The 27,649-nt window shown below is 44.8% G+C and overlaps 1 long non-coding RNA gene across 2 annotated transcripts, besides 1 other annotated feature; it reads left to right on the forward strand.

The window, feature by feature from the left end:
• Positions 1,082-4,592: an enhancer, noted in NCBI's record as "VISTA enhancer mm729". NCBI's record gives its function as "enhancer in: limb[12/11] | branchial arch[11/11] | facial mesenchyme[11/11] | other[11/11]" and the evidence as "EXISTENCE:transgenic organism evidence [ECO:0001131][PMID:17130149]".
• On the forward strand, positions 3,248-27,423 carry Gm39043. Of its 2 annotated transcripts, XR_869761.1 has the most exons (5): positions 3,248-3,624; positions 3,921-4,000; positions 6,134-6,206; positions 23,610-24,301; positions 26,324-27,423. It is a non-coding gene; the product is annotated as a predicted gene, 39043 (long non-coding RNA). The 2 variants fall into 2 exon arrangements; XR_869762.1 differs by lacking the exons at positions 23,610-24,301; positions 26,324-27,423 and adding an exon at positions 18,442-18,481.
• The last annotated feature ends 226 nt before the right edge of the window (positions 27,424-27,649 follow it).

Here is a 27,649-nt window from a genome sequence, read left to right on the forward strand (position 1 = left end):
GCCCTGTCTCAAACCTTAAAGTCACAAAGTTAAGTACAAGATTGCCAGGGGAGACCTGATTTTCTGTTACTTAACAGCTCTGTAGCCTGGTTACCTGTTCCAAAAAAGGGAACCTGCTAGCCTGCCTCTCTCTTAACTTTGTTCAACACAAGCGCGGGAATCCTTAGCCTCAAGCAAATGCTTCCTGTGTTGTAAGAAACTCAACTCTTAATGCTCTTTCCAAATGCAGAGGGCGAATTCTTTGTTCCCCTACAAACCCTCATTTGAACTGTTTTCTCTGTCGGAGAAGCTCGGCTGCTGAAATCCTTTCCATCCTTCCTAGCAAATCCTGAAATCTCTCTCTAAGAAGCCAGCGCCGTTCTGACAGATCATGGCAGAATCAATCTCCTCTCTACTGGACTCCTCAGCCTTCTGCTCTTCACGGCTCTCTGGTTTTAATTAATTAAGGTTTAATGTTATTTTATTTTATGTGTAGGAGTATTTTGCCTGCTTCCATGTGTGTGCCTGGTACCTGTGGAAGCCAGAAGAAAGTGATACAGTTACCTAGGCCTGGAGTTACAGAGGGTTGTAACCCACCCTGTGGGAGCTGGGAACTGAATCCTGGTCCTCTAGAAGAGCAGCTAGTGCTTTTCACTGCTAAGCCATCTTTCCCACTCCTGTTGTCAGGTTTGTGGCACAACCTGAAATTCAAGCTCTTTACATACCAGCCAGAACCCTCAACAGACCAACTGATTCATTTATGGCCAGAACCATTTCCTCACTACACCCATTGCCTGGCACTCAGCCTGGGCCATGGTTGTGGTAGAGGTGACTGTAAAAAGGGTTAGCGCATGGTGGCACATCCCTTAAACCCTGCACTCCGGGGAGGCAGGGTAGAGGCAGGAAGATATCCGAGAGTTTGAGGCCAGCCTGATGTACATTGGGAATTCCAGGACAGCCCCGGCTATATTGTGAGACCTTGTCTCCACATTAAAAATGAAAGAAGAAAGCAGCAGCAGCAGCCTCAGCAGCAGCAGACAGAGTTGCTCATCCATGCCAAGCATATGTGTTTCTATGCATGGGTTTGTTCAGAAAAAATTTATACCTCGCTATTTCCCAAAAGAGTTTAAGAAAACACCAAAGGCCCAGTGTAGCTAGAAGAACAGCCAGAGTGAAAACAGCTCAGTGTGTCTCGGGGCACCTGGGATGAGTTGTTTACTACAGTTGAGTGCTGGATTTATCTCTGCCTTTCCTGGATGAAAGGGAAATGTGCTGGCGCATACACTTTTCATTGTACAACGGCTTTGGAATCGAACTGCAAAGAGAAAATTTTCCTGGCGCTGTCTTCAAGGAGAAATTCATCAAGTGGGCCTTTATATAACAAACATGAGGTAATAGGAGAGCAGCATCTCCAGGGAGGCATCACCAAAGGGAAGCTGAAGACTTTCAACGCACAGCTCTTTGTGAGTGTGGTGGTGTACGGGTGTGTACCTGTTCCTGTGTGAGTGTCACCAAAGTGTGGTGGCCAGTGGTCAACAACATCAGATATCATCCTCTATCGTGTGTGTGTGTGTGTGTGTGTGTGTGTGTGTGTGTGATGTGTGTGCATGTCTGTGATGTCTGTGTGTGTGAATGGGACTGGGCATACCAAGGACCATACCTGAGAGCAGAGAACCACCTTGAATGTTGGCCTTCACCTTTCCCCCTTGTCTGAGACAGTCTCTTTTTGGTCAGTTTTACTTCCCAGGTTTCTCCCATCTCTGTTTTCCTTCTCACTATAAGAGCACTGGGCTATTAGACAGGTGCTATCTTACAGTGCATTCTGAAGACTGGAGTACAGGTATTCATGGTGGCTTGGGATGTTTTACCCACTGAGTCATCCCTTCCCTGGCCCCACATGTGCTGCACCTTACTGAGACGGGGTCTCTCGTGGAGCCTTGAGCTGACTGCTCCATTGTATAGCTAGCTTGGGAATCCTCCAGTCTCTATTTTCCTAGTGCAAGAATCACGAGACACCCACACCCAGCATTACATTGGTGCTAGAGATGCAGACTTCATTCCTCCCGCTTATACCACAAGTACTCGGTCCATCTTCTCAGCCCCCGCTCCCCCCCCCCCGCCCCGATAAAAACAAAAATCATCCCAGTGACGGCCTAAGCACCTCGTTAGCATCTGCCCTTACAGAGGGCAACCACAGTGGTGAGCAGGGCACATCTGTCCCCTCTCACAGTAGAATCAGTACACAGAAGTCCAAGGTAAAGCAGAAGTCCAACAAAAAGTGGCAGCTAAGAAGCTACCCGCCACACCCAGGGTCAAGTAGGAAGGAAAGGCCCAGGCCACATATTCTTTGAGTGTTCCGAGCCTATAGAATGGCTGGTCACTTGGTGAGATCCTCAGGAAGGAACACCCCCTCCAGGAAATGAGACCCTGCTCCAAAAGGCTAATCTAAGGCCAGCCAGACTAGAAAGACTTTTTTGTGAGGGGCCCAGAGAAATGGCATTTGGCAGCTCAATCACCTATGACTCTACCGTCTTTCTGGCCTATTCGGACACACGCGTGCACACACATGTACATACACACAGAGACATACATACATACACACACATACACACACACACACACACACACACACACACACACACACACACACACACACACATTTTCTTATATCTTTTGCAAGAATGTTCAACTAAAGCTAGAATCCTCCAACCTTCCTGCTGCCTCTCAAGGGCTCCACTCCATTTCACCTCATTTCATCTGCACTCACTCTCAACGTGGTGTCAATAAAGAAATGAGGTGTGTGGTGGGGGTGGGAGGAGTGCTGGTGGGGGCGGGGTGGGGGGAGAACCTCTCAAGGCCATGGGTAATCTGCTGCCAAGCTAAGTTTCAAGGCCAGCCTGTCCTGCTCCCAGCTGCTCTACACTGGGTCCTATCGTAAAAGCAACTACTTAAACTAACCATATTTGGGGGAAGTTTGCTCTTAGGGGAGAGATTGCTGCCTTTGTCAAACTCACTGGATTCTAAGTTCTTTTTTACTGCTTTTCCTTTCTTCCTCCCTTTCTTTCACTCCCCTCCCCCCTCCCTTCCTCTCCCCTCCCCCCTCCCTTTCACTTTCTGTCTCTTTGTCTAAGGAGTCAGGGTCTCCAAGAAACTCAGCTCTGTTTCTGCTTTCTTTCTCCAAGCCCCCAGCTCATCTGGTCCTCATGTAACTATAATTACCAGCACATTTGTACGGTGCAGGGTGGAGAGAGATGAGTTAGTTCACTGAGGGGCTGGGAAAGCAATGGCCTTGATCTGGGCAGCGGCCTGGTTCTAATTTTAGCAGCCACAGAGCAATGGACTTCCTGGAGGAATCAAATTGCTGGGCTCTCCCCTGCAGGGCTGACACCAGACATGTGGAAGAGATTCAGATCACAGAATTGCCAAATCAGGTTACACCTCCAGGTCACCAGATCCAGGCTGTGTCTCTGAAAGTAGGGGACACGCTGTCTGAGCTCAGCAAGAGTCTTGTAAAACTTGCTTAGTTTGTGGACAAAAGAGGGGGAAATGAAACCACCCACCAGGAAAAGGCCCGAAAAGCCAGCTCTAGGATCCAGGTCCTCTTCTTCCTGTGTTCCTGATGATGTCATTCTCTAAGTGCTACGGGTAGGCATCGCTGAGGATATTCTGAGATGGATTCTGGTTGAGTCCTGATTATTCCCAAGTATTTTAAGTAACTTTTCCTAACTCTATTTTTTTAATGAGGTAAAATTGTCATACACTGAAAGTACAGCTCTCAGCTAGGTGACAATGGATTTGACAAATAGGCACACCCCCATCAAAGAGAGGAACGCTTAAATCACCCAGAACATTCCACTGTACCCTGCCATCCAGTCAGTCTTCAGACATCCCCACAGGCAACCTCAGTTTATATTTTTTTCAGTATTCATTGGTATTGGCAGCTCTTCAAGTGACTGGCTCACAGGATCTGGGTGGCAGCCTGAATGCAAACTCTGAGCCCCTTGCAAGTCCTTCTTCAGAGGTATTTGATTCTCTTTTGTTGGGTTTCCCCTATAGTAATAGCTCAGTGATGGGTATCTATTCCCTAAACCCACGATGTGGGAATTTTCAAACAAGCCTTCGGGATTAAGGCTTTATGGGTGTGGGAATGTTTTTTGTTTGTTTGTTTGTTTTTTAGTTTTTGGTTTTTTTTCCCTGAGAAATGCTGTTTAAAGTTTGGCTTTGCAAATCAAACTTTCACTCAACCTGTAAGCAACTTAGTGATATTCTTTGAGATTATTTGTTACTGTGCTCTCATTCAGCTTACATACTGTGTACTCAACCTGTTCAAAATCTATTGACCTCTAAGAAAAGCACTGTAATCCCTCTTACTCTCCTCTGGACCTCCAATGTAATCAATTCCTATTACATTGGTTTGGGTTCAGCTTAGTACACAGCTTATTGTTATTCCTTATTTCTTCTTCGTGACCCCTGACTCAGAGAAATGTATGTGTACATGTAAGATGTGGTGACCATGTCTAACGTCATTTGTCAAAAGCATCGAGGTGTTGAAAGTAAGCCCACACCCATATCTGTGACCTGTGGGTCCAGAGGGATTCGCTCTGGTTGTGGTTTTATGTGTTATTCTGCGTCAGTAAGTCCATAAAAACTAAAAAAGACAAAAGTTCTTCATTTCCTCTTGTTACCAGGATCGCTTTGCTGTTCAGCTTATGAAGAGGATGAATAGCATATGAAGAAGTTGAGAACAACTTCTTAGATAAAACTCCCTTAGACTAGACTTCTTTTAGATGAGAATAGGAGAAACCAAAACCCTTCTGGATAAATCAAATCTGCTCTTGAGTAAATGACACTAAGAGTTAGTCATTTTCCCCCTCTTGTCTGGCATCACCATGTATGGGCAAGTTAAAGACCATCCAGAAGTCTTGCTTCCTGCCACAGGAGAGGCCCATTCTCCTGAGAGAGAGCTTTTTATTCTATTCTTCTGATCTCCCAAAACAGCTGCTGCAAAGCTGTTAGTTACATAATAGCGACTCTTCCTCCTACTGTTAACCTGAATGCTTTTTTTCACTAAACTATAAGAATATTTTAATGTTCCCTCAGCCTGGTGATGGTTCTGAACAGCTGGTCCACAGCATAGTACCTCAGTGAGAATGCTATTTATGTACACTTAGATCTGTTGTCTTGGTGGGTAGCTATTTTCTATAACTATCTTGCACACTTCAATGTCTATCTTTGGCCTATGATGCTTGCCACATCTAGCTTCCATGCGAGTTATAACTTCTGCTCCTTTCTTGAGCCTTGTCACCATGTTCAGTCTTTGCAGTGGGCCTCATGTCATGACCTCACAGAAGCAGTCAAGGGTTCCTGAAGGACTCGTTAATTCAAAATCTCTAGGGTTTGCCTCAGGAAAGACTATTACATAAAGTGGGAAGATACATTGACTTCAGCTGGGAGTGAACAGAGATTGAGTCTCCCAGAGACTACCCCCCCACCTCCCTCCCACAACCAGGGTGTCTTCCTGACCCTGACCACTTCACTATATATTCCTCTCAAGGCTCCATGAGCAAGGTTGTCCCTTAAAATAACTTAGCCCCAAGGTGAGGGAAGAAGATATGAGAAGTCTTTATTATCTTTCCAGTTTTTGTGACAGGATATCTGATAGAACCACAGAGAAGAAAGAGTGTGTTTTAGCTCACAGTTTGAGGGCACACAGTCCAGTATGTTGGGGAAGCCACATAACAAGAGCACAAATGGCTACTTGCACTATGTCCACAACCAGGAAACAAAAGGAGAGATGGATGCTGCTGCTTAGCTGTGTTTCTTCATTTCATTCAATCTGGGATCTCAGACCATGGCGTGGTGCTGCCTAAACTCTGGGTAGGTCACCTCTCAGTTAAGTCTTTCTGCAAAAGCCTCACAGACAAGCCAGGAGGAGTATCTCATAGGTGACTCAAAACTCTGTCCAGCTGACAGTCAAGGTTAACCATCATAATCATCTACATAATCTTTTCCAGTCTCTGTCACTGTATATTGTCTCCAACCTCCCTCAATGTCTCATCTCTCTGGGCGTCCATATTCAGAGCAGTCATGATGCTTTCTCCCCAAGTCTGTTTCAAGCACGTTGACATTTGTCTACATCTAACGCTTACTCTAGGTGCCTGGTGTGAGACAGTAAACCATGCCATGAAGCTTGCTAAGGTAGCGCTGGTCTGATATCCAGAGACTTGGTGAGTACATACCTGAGACATGTGACTCCCCACTCCCTGTCAATTCCTGACCTGTACCATGTGCCACATTCCCCACATAAGGAAATGTGACCTGTGGTCATGTAGGCCCAGAGCAGAGTTCTCCGTTCTAATGAGGTACCTAGAGGCCCTGGGGGTTTAGCCAATAAGCTTTCCTTCCCAGACATTCCTCCCTGCAAAAGGTATTTAGTCTTGGGTTCATCCGGAGAAATTGGTATAGTACAGTATGCATCCATTTTCCACAATGAACGATCATCAATACACCAGCTGAGAGTCATGGACTGTCTCTTTCATCAAGATCCGCTATGGAGAGCCATGGGGAAGGCATTAGACTACTGAGCCACAGCCAAACTAAGGACACTCACCTCTGAGCTAAGCCAGAGCTCCTCTTCCCTTCCCTCCCCCCAACCACCCAGCCTGCACCCCTCCCCCTTGATTTCATTCACAGCTCTCCCATGACTCCCTGTGCCACCTAGATATCCAAGAGTCTGAGAACCACCTCGGCCCCACCTCGTTTCAGGCCCGGGAACCCTCAATACTTCATTCCTGACTTCTCAGTGTGGTTGAGTGGAGACTGGGGAACTGAAAACCAGTAAATACTAGCTTTGGCTTTCCTACATCTCAGACTGCATTTCCCTACCCCTGGAGCAGTGACTTTGTACTGTCCTGAAGCCTAGCACTTGCCCAGTAGCAACATGGGGTAAGTGCAGTCAAATTCCCTGAGTGTCACCTCTTTCTCGAGTGGCTGTGCCCTGAGGCAGGTAGTATGCAGACCAATAGTCTAGTTCATTGGTCACCATTATTATGAACCAAGAAATCCTTCATTCCCTAAAGAAGGCATTCCATCTTCTTTGTGTCATATTAAGTAACCATAATTCTATCAGCAAAACACAGTGTTTCATCAAATGCAAGTTCCTCCAGCCCTCATCCTTCCCCAATGACTTTAACACTTTCCCTTAGACTCATACAGGTCTGCTCATAGGCCCCTTGGCTGCTTCAACTCAGGGAAAGAGATGGCTCCTTTCCCTTTTAGTCACTGCCTCTATTGCAAATCTAGCCCTACTTCAGAAAAGTATGAGATGTTTATTCATGAGTAGATTTGCTGATTCATTTGTCTACTCTTCAAAAGCCAAGTACAGAATTACCCTGAGGTAGAAAACACTGACCCAAAGCCTTGGAGCACATGAGATTAGAACTGAAACTCCCTACTGTACCCCAAAGCTACATCCCCAACAAAACCTAAAACCTTGCCCAGCCAGCATAGCATACTATGACCCAGCACTGCAATAGAACACAGAACACAGCTACTATACAGTCACTGTGGGGTCTAAGTGGTGGAGTCAAATCTAACAGTCATCATACATTTTCTAGTCCAACTCATATTTTTCTTAAAGAATCACCCCAGAAAAGTGACTTACTGGGTCAATAGCAATCAAACCACAACACATGAAGAAGCCATCACTTTATCATGCTGGGATGAATCCAGACTTGCTTAAATAACCTGGAGGAAATTGATGGAATCTTCTAGAAGCTTACAGAAACAAAAAGTAACTATCTGTTATCCCTGTGTTGTGATGGTAGGGGGTGGGTAGGGGGTAGTGAGGCACCTGAGACATACACACATACATACACACACATACACACACACACACACACACACACACACACACACACACACATACATAATCTAAAATGTATCCTTCTTAAGAGGTTAGTTCAGAAGACGAAGGGGATTCATGAAAAGGAAATAACAGAGAGTAGCAGGCAATGAATATAATCAAAATATATGCTACACATGTATGAAAATGTCATTATAAATCCCATTATATCAGATATGCCATGATGTCACTTTAAAAAAACAAATATATATGATAGAAACATATACATATACACATACACACACATATACACACACATACACATGTATGTACCCTTCTTCTCTTGTTGCTTGTGTCAGATAATTGGTAAAATCTGTGAGAAAATGTAATTAACATCATTTAGAACCATAGAGTTTTAAATTGAAGAAACTAGCAAGTCTTTTGTGAGAATAATTCATGTTCTTAAATCAATGCTGCTTTGATTATAAATGTAAACCAGTTGTTTTTCTGACTTGTAGAAATATCTTGAGGTTTGTTTTATGGCTAGATGTAGAAAACAATCTAAGCCAAGCATCTTTCAAGACTTGTTTATCCCTAGTGTTCACATGCACCTTGGACTGGACACTGTGGTACATGGCCATGAGGTCCAAGCCCCTAACCCATGCCATAATGATGTCACATAATGATGAATGATAGGAGAGCTCCTGAAGGCCAGGCACATCTGGGAATACAGAGCAACAACTAACTCTGCATGGGAGTTGACTGTGAGTCATGTAAATGCCTCAACTAACCCAGACTACATGGCTCTCCAGGTCAAGTCCAAGTTTCAGATGTATTTTGGCCACACCAATTCCAACTGACCTGGAGAAAATAACAGCAGAGAGTTCAGAGTGCAAAGAGATACTAAAATCTAATTAAAAGCTCTTTGTGTGTTGGGGGTGGGGTGGAGGAGGCTGGGAGGATATTGCTCAGTTACTAAAGTGTTTGCTATGAAACCATGAGGACCATGTTTAGATCCCCAGAGCACACATAAAAGCTGGACAGCACACATCTGTAACCCTGCCACCAAGAACAGGGGTTGGGGAAGACAAAGATAAGAGGATGCTTACAGCTCGATGGCCAGCCAGTCTAGCCAAATTGATGGACTTAGGCTAAGTGGGAGACTGTGTTTAATAGACTGAAAAATAAAGAATAGGGCTCAGGATACAGCTCAGTTGGTGGAACTCCTGTGGTTCAATCTCCAGTAGCCTATGAGCCATGTACAGTAGCACAAGCCTGCATTCCCAGCAGTTGAGGTCTGAGGAGAGGAGAATCAGAAGTTCAAGGTCATCATCCTCCACCTCATAGTGAATTTCAGGCTAGCATGTGTTCTATAGGACTACATATCAAAACACAAAAATAAAAGCAAAAAGTCAAGCAATTGTTGAAGACCCAACTTTGAACATCAACCTGTAGCATCCTCATGAACACACACACATACATACACACACATACACACATATACACACATAAACATACACATATACACACATATACACATACACATGCACAGATATACACACATAAACACATACATGTACACACATACATACATACACACATTCATGCACACACATATACACATATATACATATATATATACACATATACACACACCCACATACACAAATTTACTGAAATACACACACATGCGCACACACACACATACATACACAAGCATAAACATACATGCATATATATTCACCAAAACATACGTATGAAAATACATACATTCTTATTTGATCAAATTGCATAAAAACATAAGATCATATGAACACATTGCTTAGGACTCTTCCAGGCTTCAGACGGGTGCAGAGGGTGTTGCCGCCTCCAGCTTATGCTTCATGGCCTTTCTATGTGCATTTCCATAATCAACTCACATACCAGAATGATACAGTAAGGGTCTTTAATTACCATAATTAGAATGGGGTACTTCGTGGGTCTTTTTAATATTATTATTACTGTTACAATTGAGAAATTACACTGAGGAAAACGGATTTTTGCATTCCAAATAATTCCCTTCCTCTTTCTAGAGATGACTAAAAAGAAGCTGAGCCTCAACTATTACCTTCCCTTCCCCTGCAATATATATTAACCGTGGGAAAGAATCAGAAGCGTCTCGGCAGCTCTCAGTAGTATTTAAGTCATTTTTGGAGGTTCCCAATCCCAAACCTAAATAATATGTATTATAAGAAAATCATTAAAGGTAACTGGTAAGGTTAAAAAAAATAAGAAAAAAATATATTACTAATTCTCAAATGTTTGTTTCTGCCAAGTAAGTGGTGATGTAGCTCCTAGCAGTTTAGTCAGAAAAAGAGATCTGGGGGAAAGTTTCAGATGGATTGTAGGGTGGCAAAAGGCAGTTTGAGTATCTACAGTTTGAAAGATCAAGCACATTTGCATTTTGTCAGAATAAAAATAGCCATAATAGAGCTTTCTTACTGATATACAACTCAAAGAAGGTAGGAAACCAGTGAGAGGGCCTCAGGCACTAAGGCTTCAGAGTGGAACATCCTGGCAGAAGTGATGAGAGAAAGAAGAGGATCTCCTGGGCTGGAATGGGTTGCTCATGAGCTTTCCCTGGGGAGATGAAGGAATGTCTATTCACTACACAGTTGGGCACCAACAAGAGACCAAATAAATAATTCCACTCAACAGTGAGTTACATTTGAAATACTTAAAGGATGATGGGGAGGGGTTTACAGGAACACAACTTGTCAAAGGCTACACTGAAGAAAACATCTTTTTCACTATTCCCAAACTGTTAACTGCCTATAAACCCTTAAAGAAGGGTGAACATGCATGGCCCTTCATCCCAACAATTGCAAACTACTATACATCCTCACAAGCCTCTCTTCTCTCCATGCTGGAACACTAATGGGCCCAGCCTTGCACAGGCATGCCATGTGAGGTGATCACAGCTGTTCAGAGTACAAGAGAATAATGGCCAAGTCATGCCAGAAAGATGGGGTTCTACAATAATGGGTCTTCTATCCCAGACAGTGAGGTCAGAGGCCCCTTCCAAAAGGCCTTACACATGGTACCCAAATGATCCCAGAGAGGAGCTATTGTCATAGAACCAAAAGCAGCCACCATCACAAGCAGGGGGCTTAAGCAGAAATCACCCTCAATGCAGAAAAGGAGAGAGTGACTCAGATGGAGGGGAGGAGTCGGTGAGAAGGGAAGCTCAGTCTTATGCCTTCAAAGTTCCTCCCCCAGAAGCCAAGATGAGCTTAGGAGGAGCTATGCATCAAGTTCATTATGACAATGAAGTGTATGATTCAGAACTCAGACCAAGGGGAAAGAATGCAAGACTTGTCATAGAACAAAGGCAAGAGAGAGAGAGAGAGATTATCAAAACTGTCTGTACAATAAGTTCAGTTCAGACTGTTTGATAAATAATTCATAAATTCAAAGGATGGGAACAGATAAGTGCGGAGCTGCTGTGTGACAGACCGTCCTCACATAGGCACTGTGTTCCTGCTCACATCTCACAAGTGTACATGCTTGGAGTTGCCACTGGGACCTTAGGTCTAATGAATTCCCCAGTCAGTGGGAGAGATTCTCTCCAAACCTCTGTTGTATTCATCAGAATGATCATTGTGAAAAATAATGCTTATGAAAATGTGGATATTTTTCACTTGTATCATGCACATACCCTCTGAGCATAAAGGCAAAATTTGCAGTGATTTTTTTTTCTATTTTGGGGATTCTATCACCCACCTAATTGGTCAGAGACATCTGGCCTACTGGAAGAGCTAGGTGAAAGTAAACTTTCTGGGTCACACTCTCCTGTTCCCAAAGGAGTGTGTCTCCCTTTCTCAGGGCGTGGGATTTGCAAAGATCAAACTAACCCCCAGCTTCCAAATCCATGGGGTTGTATGCAGAGCTCAGTTCTAGAAATCATCATGGGAGTTGGTATCCTCCAATAATCAACGATGGTGTGAATAAGAATGGTCTCCATAGGCTCAGATGCATGAATGCTCAGTCCCTACTAAGTAAAACTGTTTGGGAAGGATTGGGGGTGTGGCCTCACTGGATGGCTATGGCCTTGTTGAAGCTGTGTTACTAGGGGTGGGCTTTGAGGTGTCAAAAGCCCATGCTAGACCCAGTCTAGTTTTCTCTCTGCCTGATGCCTGTGGATGAGAATGTAGAGCCCTCAGCCTCGTCTCTGACACCATGCCTGCCTGTCACCTGGCTCCCTACCATAGTGATCATAGAATAATACTCTAAAACTGTAAGCAAGCCCTCAATTAAATGTTTTCTTCTGCAAATTTCCTTGCTCATGGTGTCTTTGCACAGCCATGGAACAGCAACTAAGTCAGCTGGTGGCGTCATCTTTTCACCGGTTTCTCTAACCTCTGACAACACTTCTGCCATACAGCAGAAACCACAAAATCCAATCTCCACCTTGGCTCAGTCTCCTTCAGTCTACTCCACTGCATACTCACCTGTCTGTGCCTGAACCTGACCCATGTCTTTCTCCTGACCCATCTCCATCTTCAGGCTTGGGTTGGCCTTTCACCTCAAAGCTGTAGCCTGTAGCTTCACTCTCAAACCTGGCTCCAGCAGCTTCCTCCCTGAGATGGCCTGGTTTCTTGTCCTATCAACACAGACTTTTTTCTCCACCTGCTTTTGAAACCTCTTGAAATAGGCTGCAGCCTCTTGAACTTACACTCATTCAATAGTCTATAAATATGTATATAGGTAAACAAACAGTTACTTATGTGCTGTGTGCTATAAAAATTAATATTAATAATTAAAATTGAAATTAAATACTTATATTCACCTTAGGCTACCAAGATAGATAGATTTTTATTTTCATTGAAACTACTAAACGTTATAAATTTATTCTTATTCAATAAGTTCTGACTGTGGAACAATGTAAATATGTTCATCATTTTTTTTTCTGTCATGACATGCTCAAGACACTTGGTCTAGACTCACACTCATTATATCTTTGAGGATGGCTCTGAACTCCTGATCTTCCTGCTTCTACCCCAAGTGCTGAGGTTACAGGCATATGCTACTATGTCCAGTTGACGTGGTACTGGGAATTGAATTTAAGGCTTCCTGTGTGGTAGGTACACACTCTTCCAGCTGAGCACATCCCCAACTCATGGACCATGCCTTTGATAAGGCAAGTTAAAGACCACAGCCTTTCCATTTCTCCTCACAAGGAAACTGAAGATCCTCTGAGACACTGAAGAAGCCACCAGACTCCCCAGTATAGAGTAGAATGCTCCCCACTATTTCTCCTAAATAGAGATTACTGCATTCTTTTTCTAACCACTTGAGGGAACATCTGTTAATATCCAAATCCACCATGGATCTAGGGGAATTGGGGGAGAGCCTGAGACTTTTCCTAGTCACTGGACCCTTCCTGACCTCCATTGCAGTAGAATAGGACAGAGAAGTGAGTACTCACCCTTTGCTTACACCAGAAAGCAACCCTCAACAAAGGCCCGATGGGCAACAGTACAAGAGGATGACTGCTCCCTGGTCGACAGACTGGCTCTGTACTGGGTAGAGATTTGTGTGTTGAATTCATTGTAGTCAGTCTTAGGGACCGCTAGCTCAGTGAAGCACTTTTCTTAGTCTCTCACACACACACCCCCATCTCACTGTCCCCCATTGCCTCCCCCCACATACACAGACACCTCCTCATGTATCTGTTAATACCTTGGCACCAGTGTCCATATCTTAGGCTCTATTTCTAGTGAACCCCAAGAAAAGAGAAGGCAGTCCATAAGACAGCAAACCTCATACCTACAAAAGCAGGAATAGTCAGCTGATACCTGGGAACTCTTCTGACTCCTTCTCAGTGTCACTTGCCTGTGTGCTGTCGCTCTCACAATCACTGTCTTTTTTTTCCCCCAAAGGCATGTGTCTTTCCTCTTGCAAATGATCTTATGCATCGTTTCTTATTGACGGTATCTGTCTTCTCTACTCATTGCCCCACCCCCACTCCCACCCCCATTGCCAATAAAAGAAGCCAAGGCCAATGCATGACATTTTCATTTGTGAAAAATTTGATATCTGGCTAAATGAATGGAAAATAAGAATCACCCTGCATGTCCTTTGTTGTTCTTGTACACTTGGGAGGCATCTCCATGCTCTTCTCTGTCAATATAAAACTCGGTTCCACGAAGGAAGCCAGACATGTCGTTGGTGGAAGGAAGAGAATTTGGCAAAAGAGTGTTTGAAATTCTTTCAGTAAAGAGCCTTTGCAGCCTTCTGTCCTGGCTTCTGGTTTTTCTACCCACTTCGGTTCTCTGCATCCCTCTAGGGCAACCCAGGGTTATGTGGGGAAACCACTGAAATTCTAGTGTTGGCTGGAAGATCAGAAGGTCTAAACAATGGCCATTGGCTGGTTGTACCTCTTGGGGCCAGCTCTGATTGGAAACCTGGCTATTCAAGGATGTTCACCACAAGGTGCTAGCTGGTAGCCATTTAACCACTCACTACTCCAGAGGCCAAACCTTCCCACTCTGCCTTACTTTCTGCTTGTTTAAAAAAAAAAAAAAACAAAACAAAACAACAAAAAAACAAAAACAAAAACAAAAACAAAAACTGAAGTGTTCTCCAGAATTCCAATCTGAGAAATCCTGCCATTGACAGTCTCTTTCCAGCCCTCCAATGCTGTCCCTCAGAGTCCTCTCCTGCTTTCCTCCCTGGGCCTTCCTACCTTTTCTGGTAGACTAAATTCAAACCTCCATGCCCTGTCTCTTCAGCTAGTCACACCCCTCACTGAGCTCTGCAGCTTCTCTTGACTGGATTTCCTTCCACACATCCTGGAGCTCAGCACCCAGCTCACTGTCTCCCTGAGAGAAGACAGTGCTCATGGAACCCCTGGCTATCCCAGCTCCTGCACCCTCATCCTGCACCCTCATCTTGCACTCTCATCCTGCACTCTCATCCTGCACCCTCATCCTGCACCCTCATCCTGCACCCTCATCCTGCACCCTCATCCTGCACCCTCATCCTGCACTCTCATCCTGCACTCTCATCCTGCACCCTCATCCTGCACCCTCATCCTGCACCCTCATCTTGCACCCTCATCCTGCACTCTCATCCTGCACCCTCATCCTGCACTCTCATCCTGCACCCTCATCCTGCACCCTCATCCTGCACCCTCATCCTGCACCCTCATCCTGCACCCTCATCCTGCACCCTCATCCTGCACCCTCATCCTGCACCCTCATCCTGCACTCTCATCCTGCACCCTCATCCTGCACCCTCATCCTGCACTCTCATCCTGCACTCTCATCCTGCACTCTCATCCTGCACTCTCATCCTGCACCCTCATCCTGCACTCTCATCCTGCACCCTCATCCTGCACCCTCATCCTGCACCCTCATCCTGCACCCTCATCCTGCACCCTCATCCTGCACCCTCATCCTGCACTCTCATCCTGCACCCTCATCCTGCACTCTCATCCTGCACTCTCATCCTGCACTCTCATCCTGCACTCTCATCCTGCACTCTCATCCTGCACTCTCATCCTGCACTCTCATCCTGCACCCTCATCCTGCACTCTCATCCTGCACCCTCATCCTGCACTCTCATCCTACACCCTCATCCTGCACCCTCATCCTGCACTCTCATCCTGCACTCTCATCCTGCACCCTCATCCTGCACTCTCATCCTGCACTCTCATCCTGCACTCTCATCCTGCACTCTCATCCTGCACTCTCATCCTACACCCTCATCCTGCACCCTCATCCTGCACTCTCATCCTGTACCCTCAGGGATCCCTACCGGAATCAAAGCAGAAGGCTGTGCACATCAAGCCCCAGCATCCTGTTCCTTACAAGTCCTGGGTCATGGGTCACATCTTCAAGAGCAAACCCCTTCCTCACCCTCAGGAGCTTCTACCCTTTTTATCTCCTACCTGCCACTCTCATGCATGTACTTCTGAGAGTCTCCTGGGTCTCCTAGAAGAGTATGTCCTGAGATTTATGTGAGATATTCACATGAGGTTCCTCCTACTGTTCGTTCTCAGTTATTGAAGCATCAGAGACTCTAGGGAACAAGTGACACAAGTCTGTGGTGGCTCTACTCCACGCCCACGGTGTCTCCTGACACAAAACCCTGGCAAACACATGACTGTTTGACCTCACTGATACCTCCTAAGCCAGGCAACTTTCTAAATGAGGGTAGAACCCATTTTGCTGTGTCTTGTTTGAGTTGTTTTAATTAGAAAAGTACAGACTGTAACAAATCAAACAGTACAAACCTATTACAAGTGGTGTACATCAGCTGCCTCTCTATCAGCTGCAATCTCTCACTTCATAACTTCTCACCAAAGATGGGAAAGGGTCCAGGAGATGACTGGGTGGGAGAGGTTCCTGCTGTAAGGTCTGATGACTCGAGTTTGTTCCCTGAGACCCACATGGTAGAAGGAAACAACTTCCACAACTTGTCCTCTCACCACTACACAGTATGTGTATGCATATGTGCGCATGCATATGCACTCAAGCACACACACACACACATACACACACACATTAATCACAGACTCCATTTGGAAGATTTTATACTGACCCAGGCCCTGTATTAGGTAGAGAGACCTCTTCTCCTCCTCTCCTCTCCCATGTGTGTAGAATGGTCATGCTCCTTGTCAGATGGCTTATAAATAAGCACAAGAGATTAAAAAATAATGATGGCAGGTCTAATGAAGACCAGACAAGCTTACAGAGCTTAAAAAGCCTATATAATACTACTGAGCAATCCATAGACAGCATGATGCAAGCAGACGGGCCTTTCATAGAAGTAAGGAAGAGCGTGTATCTCTCTGAGTAGCTACTGAGCAGTATACTTTCCAGCGGAGAGCTGAGAACTCAGACATTAGCTGAAACCCTGTGCAGTCCCTAGTACTGATGATGAGAGACTTTGACCCATTCTGGGCTATGTCTTAATAACTAAAGATGATAACAGAGTGCCTTGACCTGAGTCTGAGCAAAATGAGTAAGAAAAAAAGGATCCAACTGAGAACTCCTATCCATGAGCGCTCAGACTGCCTCCCTCTCCAACTTGTGGGTCTGAGGTCAAAAGTGCACCATATTAAGAAACTGATAAGGGAGAAGGCTACTTATTAGACAGTGACTTATTTAGTGATTCACTTAAAGCACTGCCCGAGCGTGACTTCACTTACTACCTGGAACAAAATGACCTGGAGGAACAGCTGAAACAATGGGTCGTTGCCCTTGACAACCTGACCGATCTGGCTGACTTGCTCACCCCATCTTGTGGTTTTAAAGCATGAAGTGAGACTACAAAGTGGACATGATACCAAGGCCTTTCGGGAACTGTTGTCATGGCATTGGTCCACCAGTGACTGGCGTCTCCTCTCTTCCACTGTCACTGATGTCTGAGCTCTTATTCCAGAAAGATTCCAACAACAACAAAATTCCTGCAGGTGCTTCTGCTCTCAGCCCCGCACTGAGAGCCACCCGGAAGCCCAGTCCCAGACTCTGGCCCAGTTACTTCCCCAGGGAAGAACTTGGTCAGAGCACCAGTGCAGAGCTCCTTCTTTCCACATGAGTGTCCTCTACCTCGTCACCTTTCCCCCCAGCTCTCCTCAGTCTTTTCCAGGAGTTTCTAGTTCCTGGAAACAGGGCCTCCGAAGCTAACACACTGCTTAGATTGCTGTGACAGAAAGAACAGAGGCACAGAGTGGATTCGGACTTCACCTTTCTCACACACCACCACATCCACCACCGACGTGTGGGCTGTGCGGTTTCTGGCTGGTTACTTCTCTGAGTTTCCCCATCTCTAAAATCAGAACCTTCACTGAATCGGATCAAATTAATCTAGGGTAGGAGCAGGGGGAAGGAGGGACGGAGGGAGGGAAGGAGATCAAATGCACCTTAAATAAAGCTAAACAAGAGGAAGCTGGACAGGGAAAGGGTTAGCCAGGAACAGTTTGATCAGAGCATCACATACCACAACCAGAACCCCTGCTCCACTCCAAGCCTCCACCCCCGCACCCCCCTCCCGCCCCTTTACTGTCCCCTTCCTCCAAGCCTGACACCTCCTTGGCAGCTCTAGGCTCTGTTTTTGAGACTTGGGAGTACACACCAGAAACCTAACAGAGAACAGAGAACATTGCTCTAGTTTCTCTAAAATCCTGCTCGGGGCCCAGCCTAGGTCACATGCTTAGCCTTTGAATGCTGAGTCCCCACACCCTCCTCTATCTGAGTGTTGGAATCCTGTGGTTGGAGGATTCTCCCAGGGTAATTTGTCCGTTAAATCCATTGTATCTAAGAAATGCCCCTAAACCTTGGGGGCTTAAAATAATGATCATCAACTCTGTGTGCTGACACTCTGGGCATGACTTCACTAGAGGTCTGACTCCAGGGTGTCTTTGGAGGTGGCAACCTAGCATGAGATAAGACTGACATCACTCATGAACTGCTGAGCTGAGGGGTCAGCTTCTGAGTTCTTCTACATGGTGATGGGTCAGCCCCTGTTACCGTTTATATATGCTTGGCCCAAGGAGTGGTACTATTAGAAGGTGTGGCCCTGCTGGAGTAGGTGTGTCACTGTGGGCATGGTCTTTAATACCCTTGTCCTAGCTGCCTGGAAGTCAGTATTCTACTAGCAGCCTTCAGATGAAGATGTAGAACTGTCAGCTCCTCCTGCACCATTCCTGCCTGGATGTCTCCATGTTCCTGCCTTGATAATTATGGACTGGACCTCTGAACCTGTAAGCCCACCCCAATTAAATATTGTCCTTATAAAGAGTTGCCTTGGTTGTGGTGTCTGTTCACAGCAGTAAAACCCTAACTAGGACAGCTTTCATCCCTGGGGCATTTACTTCCTGCTTAGCTAGCTGCAGCCTTCCGTGATGTCAGCATGCAGCGACCTCCTCGAACCTGCTCTCCACCTGGTAGCTTGCGGGTCCCCGAGTGAATACTGAACCGGAAAGTAAGAAAATAGATCCCCAGACATGAGGCCTGGGATGAAACCAGAATTCAGAGGTGGCATTCTGTTACTTCTGTGAGCGGCCAGCACCAGGTCACACAAAGAAGAGGATGGGAGTGTCATTTGCTGGTGTGAGGAGCTCTGGGAACCATGATGGAGACCACACCTTCAGATGACCTGGAGAGGGACACACAAACCAAGGCAATCACTTTTTGTCTCTCTTTGCCCAGATCTGTCAGGTTAAAGAGAATTGAAAGCCTGAATCTAGGGAACTCCTGTCAGTCTGAAGAAAACTGGCATGGGGAATTGAGCAAGAATCTGATGGTGCCAAGAGGTGGGGTGTGGATTTTCACAGAGAAAATGGGGTTAGTCTGAATCTCACGCCTCAACAAGTGGCTGAGGCCCACAGTTCAAGGACGACCCCAAGGCTTCTGCTCCCTAGTCCAGAGTCCAGTCCCCACCCTTCTACATGAGCACCGACAGCTTCTTAAAGAGCATGAGATTCCAGTGAGCTGCCACTCAGAAGCCCAATCCATGGATGGTTCAGAGCCTAGCAAGGGGCAGGCCAAAGATAACCACCACACAATAGATCTAAGGCAAAGCTCAGGGAAGAAAGACCTGGGTCAAACCCCAACGCTCCTACTCAAATTTCTGAAAAATGTCAGGTGGCTCACTTAACTTCTCTAGGCTCAGCATCCACATTTGTAAAATGCATGCACATAGAGTGTTTCCTATTCCAGTCTCCCTCGGCCTCTCACCCCTGTGATACTCTGGTGAGATGACTTAGGCTCCCAGACCCCAAGCCCAAAACAAACAAAACACAACCAGACTTCTCCCAAGCAATTCCTCATCTCGGTCTGTTCTCTCTGTTGATGATGCCAACATTTTACTGAATGTCTGTTATGTGGTCCTCAAAACAGTCCAGAAAATAAAGGAATCTGACAGACATTCACAGACCTCTAGACCCACTCTCTTCCCTCCAAGAAGCCCTAGTTTCCTCAATATTTGCTGAGGAGACACTGGGACTTCAGTCTATTTACACACATACACACACACACACACACACACACACACACACACACTCACACTCACACTGCCCCATGTGTATGCTCCAAAGGCTTTGTCCCTCTCAACTTCATCTCTTCTAGGTATTTTCTCAGCAAATATTAACTCCTTCTTAAGACACACACTTTCCTGATCAAAGGAGGAAGCAGATACAAATGGCCCTTGTCATCCCTAGAAATGGCTGTTTCCTAGTCTGTGCAGCTCAAGTGAACACAGTGAGGGTTTAAAAGCAGGACAAGGTTCACATGTCCAGGAAGGAATGGGTGTAGCTGATGAGTCCCTCAGTCACTTCCCACAAAGATGGATACACTAATTCTCCCATCTCTTGATATTCTCTTGCGACTGTGTTGGCATGCTGTGGAATGGGAATCAACCACTGAAAACTGAACCTTGGTCTCATTTCTTTGTGAGACTAGAGGCTATAATAGTGTGAGGTCTGGGTAAGTAGGATTCTTGGTCTCAAGCTGATGAACTAGTGAATTGGTTTCCCACACAAAAGAAACCAAGTTTCTTCATAATGTTCCAGGGAGTAAATTGAACACCTGACCAAATCCTGCAAGTGACCCTGGCTGATGTCCCCAAGTGCCAATCAGGTTAGGCTTTCCCTTGCTCAAAGGAACCCTGGATTCTGTTTCTCTCTATCCAGAATACAAGATTCAGCCATCACTGGGAAAGGCAGAGAGCAATGGGAAATGCCAGGACTGCCTTGGCTCCAGGCCCTATTCAATAGCTCTGATTTCTGTCCCCTGTGCTTAAGTAGCTGAGAGCATTGCCAGTAAATACAGTCCAGTGTGTCATCAGCCAAAGCGATCCCACAAGTGTTTTATTCAATAAGGAAACTGTATTTAGGAAAATAAAAATTTGCATTTCATATAACATGAGAGTCCAGTGGATGCAAAGGAGAGCCAGCAAAGTTAGTAAGCACATGTAGTTTGTAGCACACACACAAAAAAAAAAAAGAAAGAAAGAAAGAAAGAAAGAAAGAAAGAAAGAAAGAAAGAAAGAAAGAAAGAAAGGAAGGAAGGAAGGAAGAAAAGAAAAAAGAAAAGGAAAGGAAAGGAAAGGAAAGGAAAGGAAAGGAAAGGAAAGGAAAGGAAAGGAAAGGAAAGGAAAGGAAAGGAAAGGAAAGGAAAAAGAAAAAGTGAGGACAGAAGGGACAGGGGAGGCAATCTTCAGTGCACATGTAGGAGGCAGGTGGCTTGGTGACAGGACTATCTCCAAGAGTTCTTGAGACTGTTTGGACAAGAGAGAGTGCTGTATGCCTTCTTTCTCAAAATAAATATTTAAATTCACCTTGCTCATGTCTGACCTGTGTCTCACAGTGATCAAGACCTACATTTAATCCTGTTCCTCCCAAATTCTAACTGAAGTGACCAAAGAGGGTCAGTATGAGCTGGGAACCTCCTATTGGCAGCCATAGAGCCAGAAGGGAAAGTGGGCTCTTGGGTCAGGTCTGGGCCTGGTAGCCACAACTTTCTCAGGGCAACACCCCCAGGGGGTCTCCATGGATGACAGGCTCTGAGTTTCCCTTCTTCCTGTATCCTGGGGCTTATGCTGACCTCCGGTCCCTTCATCCCAAGACTTCTTCCCACCTGTCCTCATTCCCTGTCCGAGGAGACATTCCTCCTTGTAGATAGAGCCCCAGAGTCAAAGTCATCTTCAAGTATGTAAGAAGTTTGAGGTCAGCCTGGGCTACACGATGACAGAGGGTGAGAGGGGAAGGGAAGGGAAGAGAGAGAGGAAGGAAAAAAGGAAGGAAGGGAAAAGAAAAATTTTAAATTTGATGTTTATAATTCATATGGAATTTAGAAAATCAGTGCCATGTTTAGAAAGACAGGCAAGGGGTTAGAGAGAGAGCTCAGTGGCTAAGAGCACTGACTATTCTTTCAGAGGACCTGAGTTCAATTCCCAGCAACCACATGGTGGCTCACAACCATCTGTAATAGGATCTGATGCCCTCTTCTGGTGTGTCTGAAGAGAGAGACAGTGTTCTCATATACATAAAATAAATCTTTAAAAAAAAGAGAGAGAAAGAAAGAAAGAAAGAAAGAAAGAAAGAAAGAAAGAAAGAAAGAAAGAAAGAAAGAAAGAAAGAAAGAAAGAAAACAGGCAAAAATAAATAAGTTTATTCACAGCAGAAATAAAGGGAGTAGACTGGAGGAAGAAGGGGAGGGTAGACTGGCTATAGTTTGGTCTACACAGTTGCATTGTGGGGAGTAGGACAGGGAGGGGAGCTAGCAGTTGACACCATAGCCCATGGGACCTCTGGGAAGCTCTCTGTTTGTTCTCACGAAATTATCATGTAGACTAAAAGCCTGTCCCTGCCATACTCTTTTTTTCTTTGTTCCTGTCCAAGATTCAACTACTACTTTCTACATGTGTTCCCACTACAAGGTGCTGTCCCTCATTTGAGGTCAGGCTAAAAACCCTAATCCACCTTCCATCCCTGTAGCACCAATACTGGTTGCTCCCTGGAGAGATAATCTGTAGCAGTTACTTTCTGCCTCTCCTCCTCTCACCCAGCCTTCACAAGTCTAAAGAAAACTCACATCTAAGCATTAGGATGTTCTTAGAGTTACAGATCCCAGAACATCTGGTGACCTTCAGATGACATCAATATATGTCAAGCCCTCCCTGTTCTTTTGTCTTGAGTATCAGCTAACATAAACTTTTAAATAACTGTGAGGAAAAGATATTTGTCTAAAGTATTGGAGAAACCAGACCTAGAATATCAAGATCATTTGTGATGTTCTGGCAGAAGGGATCGTAAAAAGACACACTCCCTGCATGAGGGAGCCCTGCTCTGTGCAGGCTTCCTGCCTATTGCTCTCTACAACTCCTTTCTCTCTGCTGAAGTGCTTTCACAAGCCTACATTCCATATGATGGTCTTTAGGGATGGTAGCCCCCTATTTTCTCAGAGTTCTTTGAATAACTTGGTTTTCTTCATACCAGCTCTTGTCCCCAGAGCATTGCCTTTTGAGTGTTGCATAAGACATAGATCTCATAACATTCAGATATTGAACTTTGAACCTCCAAAAACGTAACTCTTCTCATGAGTTATCTGCTTTGGGTATTTCACTATAGTAACACAAAGTCTCCTGATACAGGAGATATGTTTTTAAAAAATTATCCCACTACTAATTTTAAAAATGCATTTTTGATTCATTGGCAAGTATTTTCTTAAGATATAATAATATGTATGTACCTATTACCAAAACTGTAAGGTTAGATTAGCAAAGATAGAAAGAATTAATCATTCATTAACAGCAGCATATGGCCCGGTTGAATCTTTGTAGAAAACAATTTGTCAATATATAATATTGACCTTTAATGTATCTTCCAGTTAGTCATGGTGGCACATCCCTGTAATCTTAGCACGTGAGAGTCTGGGGCTAAAATGTGAGGATTAAAAGTTTGAGGCCCACTTTAGTTGCATGGGTCAAGCTTTAGTTAAATAGTAAAATCCTGTTTTAAAATATGTGTGTGTGCATGTGGGTGAGCACATGTGTATTGGAGGATGTGTCTTCCTCTGTTCATTTTTGTTTACTAAGTAAATAATAGAGATGTGAGTCAAGGTTTACTGAAGAATGCATGGTAAAATGTTGCCAAACTACACTGTATATGTTCAAAATTGCAAGAGTAAATAAGATTTCAAAAAGCGTGTATTTATATAAGCAAGTGAATGAGTGGATGAATGAATGAGTGAATGAGGAGTTGGTCCTCAAACTATTTACATTTTCTTTGAATTGGCAGGTCTTCTTGTTTTCCTTACCTGACCTCTACAGTAGAAAGCACAGCACTGCATTGAGGAGGGAGGAGCACAGCTTGGATGTTTTCCTGAACTGAAGATTTCTGTGCGACTCACAGAAGGAAACTGAGGCTGGAGATGACAGAACAGCCTTTCCAGTCTGAGAAGGCAGCTTCAAGCTAAGTGCATACTTGTCAGAGGCCTTCTGGGGCAGCTGACACCACTTCCTGAACCTATGCAGTGTGGACCAGGGACCTGCTGTGATATGCTGTCACTCAGGAAAGCCAGATCCACAACAGCTGACACCACGCCACCAAAGGAGGCTTCTGTTCCCAGAGGCCCTTTTGGTACTTCGCCTCTCTTAGAACAGGACCACTCTTCATTCATGGCCTCCTAACCCTTCGTCTCTGGTCCTCTCAGCCACCATAGATCTACCTAACCTTGAGTTCCAAAGCTCCACCATAAGCCTCTACACTTCCCACTACCCAGCATGCTTTCTGTTGACCATTTATCTTCCAAGGGCTTGAGCCCTGGCCCTGGAATGACAGCTCACAGTTTGAATTTTGTTCTACGAATGTGTGAGACATAAAGGAACACGTGAGCTCATCATATCTGCTGCTGCGTACACTGGAACAGAGGTCAAGAACATCCATCCCGCTCTTCTGCACAGTGAACAAAGAGAAACAGAGACAAACAGGTGAGAAGACCAGTGTGTCCCACTTTGCCTGGTTCTTCAGGCTTACGCACAGAAAAGTCCCATATTCACCCTGGGGAGCAAACAAAGTCCTTTGGCAAGAATATACAACATCCTCTATGGATTGGACAAAGGCCCAGATATTAGGGGAATTTTGTAAATATAATGTTATTTATCTGGCAGCTAGAAAATTAGTTTCAACATTTAAATATTGTCCAAAGCAGATACAGCATCTCCCATGGCACTAGCCAGACTTCTTAGTCTCCAAGAAACAAAACCCTTTGTGTGATCTATTCCCTTTGTTATAATATTACTTACATATCTGCTCATACAGTAAAACTGACTTTGGAAGCTACTATCTCAGTATTAGGGCTCCCTGTGTTTCACTTGTGTAGCAGGAATAAGTTTCTGTTACATACACCAAATTCTACAAATAATAGATGTGTTCTATTTATAAATATTTTCTAGCCCTTTTTATATTGATTGCTAAAGGCCAAAAGGCAAATTCGCATTCAAACCCTCATGTAAACCAATGGAATAGAGTCCTGTCTTCAGGCCTGCCCGGTGCTCATTTCATTATTAATATTATTATTATTATTATTATTATTATTATTATTATTATTATTATGGGTTTTTTTCATTACAAAGAAGTCATGTTGGCAGGATGTGGTATAGACACTTGTCATCCTAGCAAACCAGGCTTCACTCAGAAGGAAGGCATTTGAGGCAAGCCTAGGCTATATAGTTAAACTGTGCCTAAATAAATGGATAGAGGTGGGACTGGAAAGATTGCTCAGTGGTTAAAACACTTACTGCCCTTACAAGGGACCTTAGTTCCCAGAATTAATATCAATCAACTAACAACTTTCTGTAACTGCCGCTCTAGAGGGACAATACCCCCTTCTGACTTCTGTTAGCACCTAAATACATGTGCAAATACCCTCACACACATGCACACATTGACAAATAATAAAAAATAAAATCTTAAAAAAGGAAAAAAATAAAACCTTAGAAAAGGAAAAAAAAAAGAAAAAAAGAAAAGAAAAGCTCACACAAGGACTGTGGTGTAGCTCAGTGGTAAAATGCTTGATGCATGTCCTCAAGACCCTGTTCTCAATCCCTAGAAAAGTGAAAGAGAGAGAAGGCTGAGAGGACGGAGAGGTCAGATGAGAGAGAAAGAATGAGACCTAAGAGAAAGAGCAGAGAGAGAAGAGGAATCAGGAGAGCCACTGAGAAGAGAGAGGGAGAGAGAAGACTGGAGGGCACAAAGATGGGAGCGTCTAGGGACAAAATGTATCCTTTAAAGACATGCCCCCACAGTGACCTACTTCCTGCAACAGGCCCGCCTACTAATAGCCCACTCGGCTAAGAATCCATTAGGTTAGATCTCTCCTGATCCAACCACCTCTCACAGCCCATTAGCTGCCAGCCAAGTCCTTGACACCTGAACCTTTTAAAAGGCAAACCACTGGTGCAGTTCATCATCTTCCCTGGGGGAAGAGAACTGCCCTAGAGCATGGGCAAGGCAGGAGACTAGCTGTGCAGAGCCCCACCCTGCTATCTCCCATCAGGCAATAGAAGTGAAGAACACAGATTAGCTATTTAGGTCTTTAGCCTCAGTTTCTCCTACTGCAACACAGGAGTAATATAAAATCTTCAGGACCAAAAGTAAGGAGTCAGCATGTACAGAAGCATATGTACAAAAGGCACATAGTAGGTATACATACATAGCTTCAGTCCATGGTTAACACATATAATGAGAGGGAGTTCAGGTAGAAATAAATGGTAAAGAGAAAGCACGTGGCCTTCCACCTTCTTAAACTGTTTGACCTGTCCTGTGATCAGTGATTGCAGGACCCTATAACAAACAGGAAGCCTATGTGAGAAGAATCGAACCATGGTAGAAATTATCCCCCATCTCTCTCCTCCAGTAAAAGAATACTTGACAGGTCATGGTGTCACGGCCACACCTTCCTCCCTCTCTTGATGACCATCTCAGTAAATGAGCTCCATTCCTATCCACAGGGCCCAAGATCTAAGGGAATACTGAGTATGCACACGGGAGCGATTGGCAAGATCTAAATGGAGAGAACTTGAGAGAGCCTTCAGCCATTGAGCCCTAGTGACAAGGATGGGCTCCATCCCCTGAGGACGGTTTGTGATGGTTCTGAGATAAACCTCCTCCTATCTTCTGCACCCAGATACTGCAGCCATGCAAGGCACCTTGGAAACAGCTTTATTGCCCTGGTACTCTGAGAGAACTTCTCTTCTTAGGCCTACTTTAAAAACCAAGTCTGCAAAATTCACACAGCAAAAGTTGAAACGGGAGTCCATGTTCACTAAAAGCAATGGGAGTCACACTGCAATTCCAATTCAGAGAAACTTCTTGAAAATCTTCCATGAAGAGGCAATTGTTTAAATTCTTCAGGATTCAGAGAAGTGAGGCCAAGGTACCCGGTGTGACTAAGATACTTAGTTATCCAACTCCTTCTTTGAGTTCCCCACTCCCCACCTCCACCCGCTCCTGGTACAGTTTATATTTTCATTAATCAGGGTGTTCTACAGACTCTCCAAACTCAATTCAAATGAGTCCAGCAAAGGAGAGAATCAGCTCAGCAGAGAGCCATGGCCAAGGCAAGGATGGAGCTAACTGCAGAACCTACTGGGCCCCTCAGCTTTCTCTTCCTCTTGCCGCTCCTTGCTGGTGCCTTCATTTCCCCAGCAATTTGACTTTCCCCAGGACTATCGATTTCATATCTTCAAAGTACTATGGCCCTGGGACAAACTGGCCTCCGTCCCCAGCTCCATCAGAGGCTTTGATTTCCCTGGGCTTCATCAAGGTCTTATCCTTTTGGTCTGGGACCACGTTCTGCTTCCGTTCCACCAGAAAGAAAAGTCAGAGCAGTTAAAAACAGTGCAGGGTCACTTCAACTTTCTCTGTCACAGCTCTTGATACAAAGTCACTTCTCCCTGAAAGTGTAGTCCCCAAACTCTGCTTTTCTGCGGTCCCCAAAGCCTGGGTTGATAAACATCCAAAACTGCTTCATCCCTGTTCTGCCCTTACAGATCCCTGAGTCTTTTCTCAAGTGGGCTTAAATATATGCAATTGAATGTACTTAATGAAACACTGTGTCTAGAAGGCTGAATTTTAATGTAAGCAAATTGTTTCAGGTTATTATAGGATCATTCAAAGGCATTGCTGTCAATCACTCTCTTAGTCAACTCTCTTCTGATTCTAGATATATTCAGAGAACATCACCCAGAGCATTTATGGTAATGTGTTGCACCAAGTTACACAACCATATTTTCTTAACCTCAGAAATCACAGACTTCCAAAAATAGTGTCAGAGG

This window comes from Mus musculus, chromosome 7, assembly GCF_000001635.26.
Source record: "Mus musculus strain C57BL/6J chromosome 7, GRCm38.p6 C57BL/6J".
NCBI lineage: Eukaryota > Metazoa > Chordata > Mammalia > Rodentia > Muridae > Mus > Mus musculus.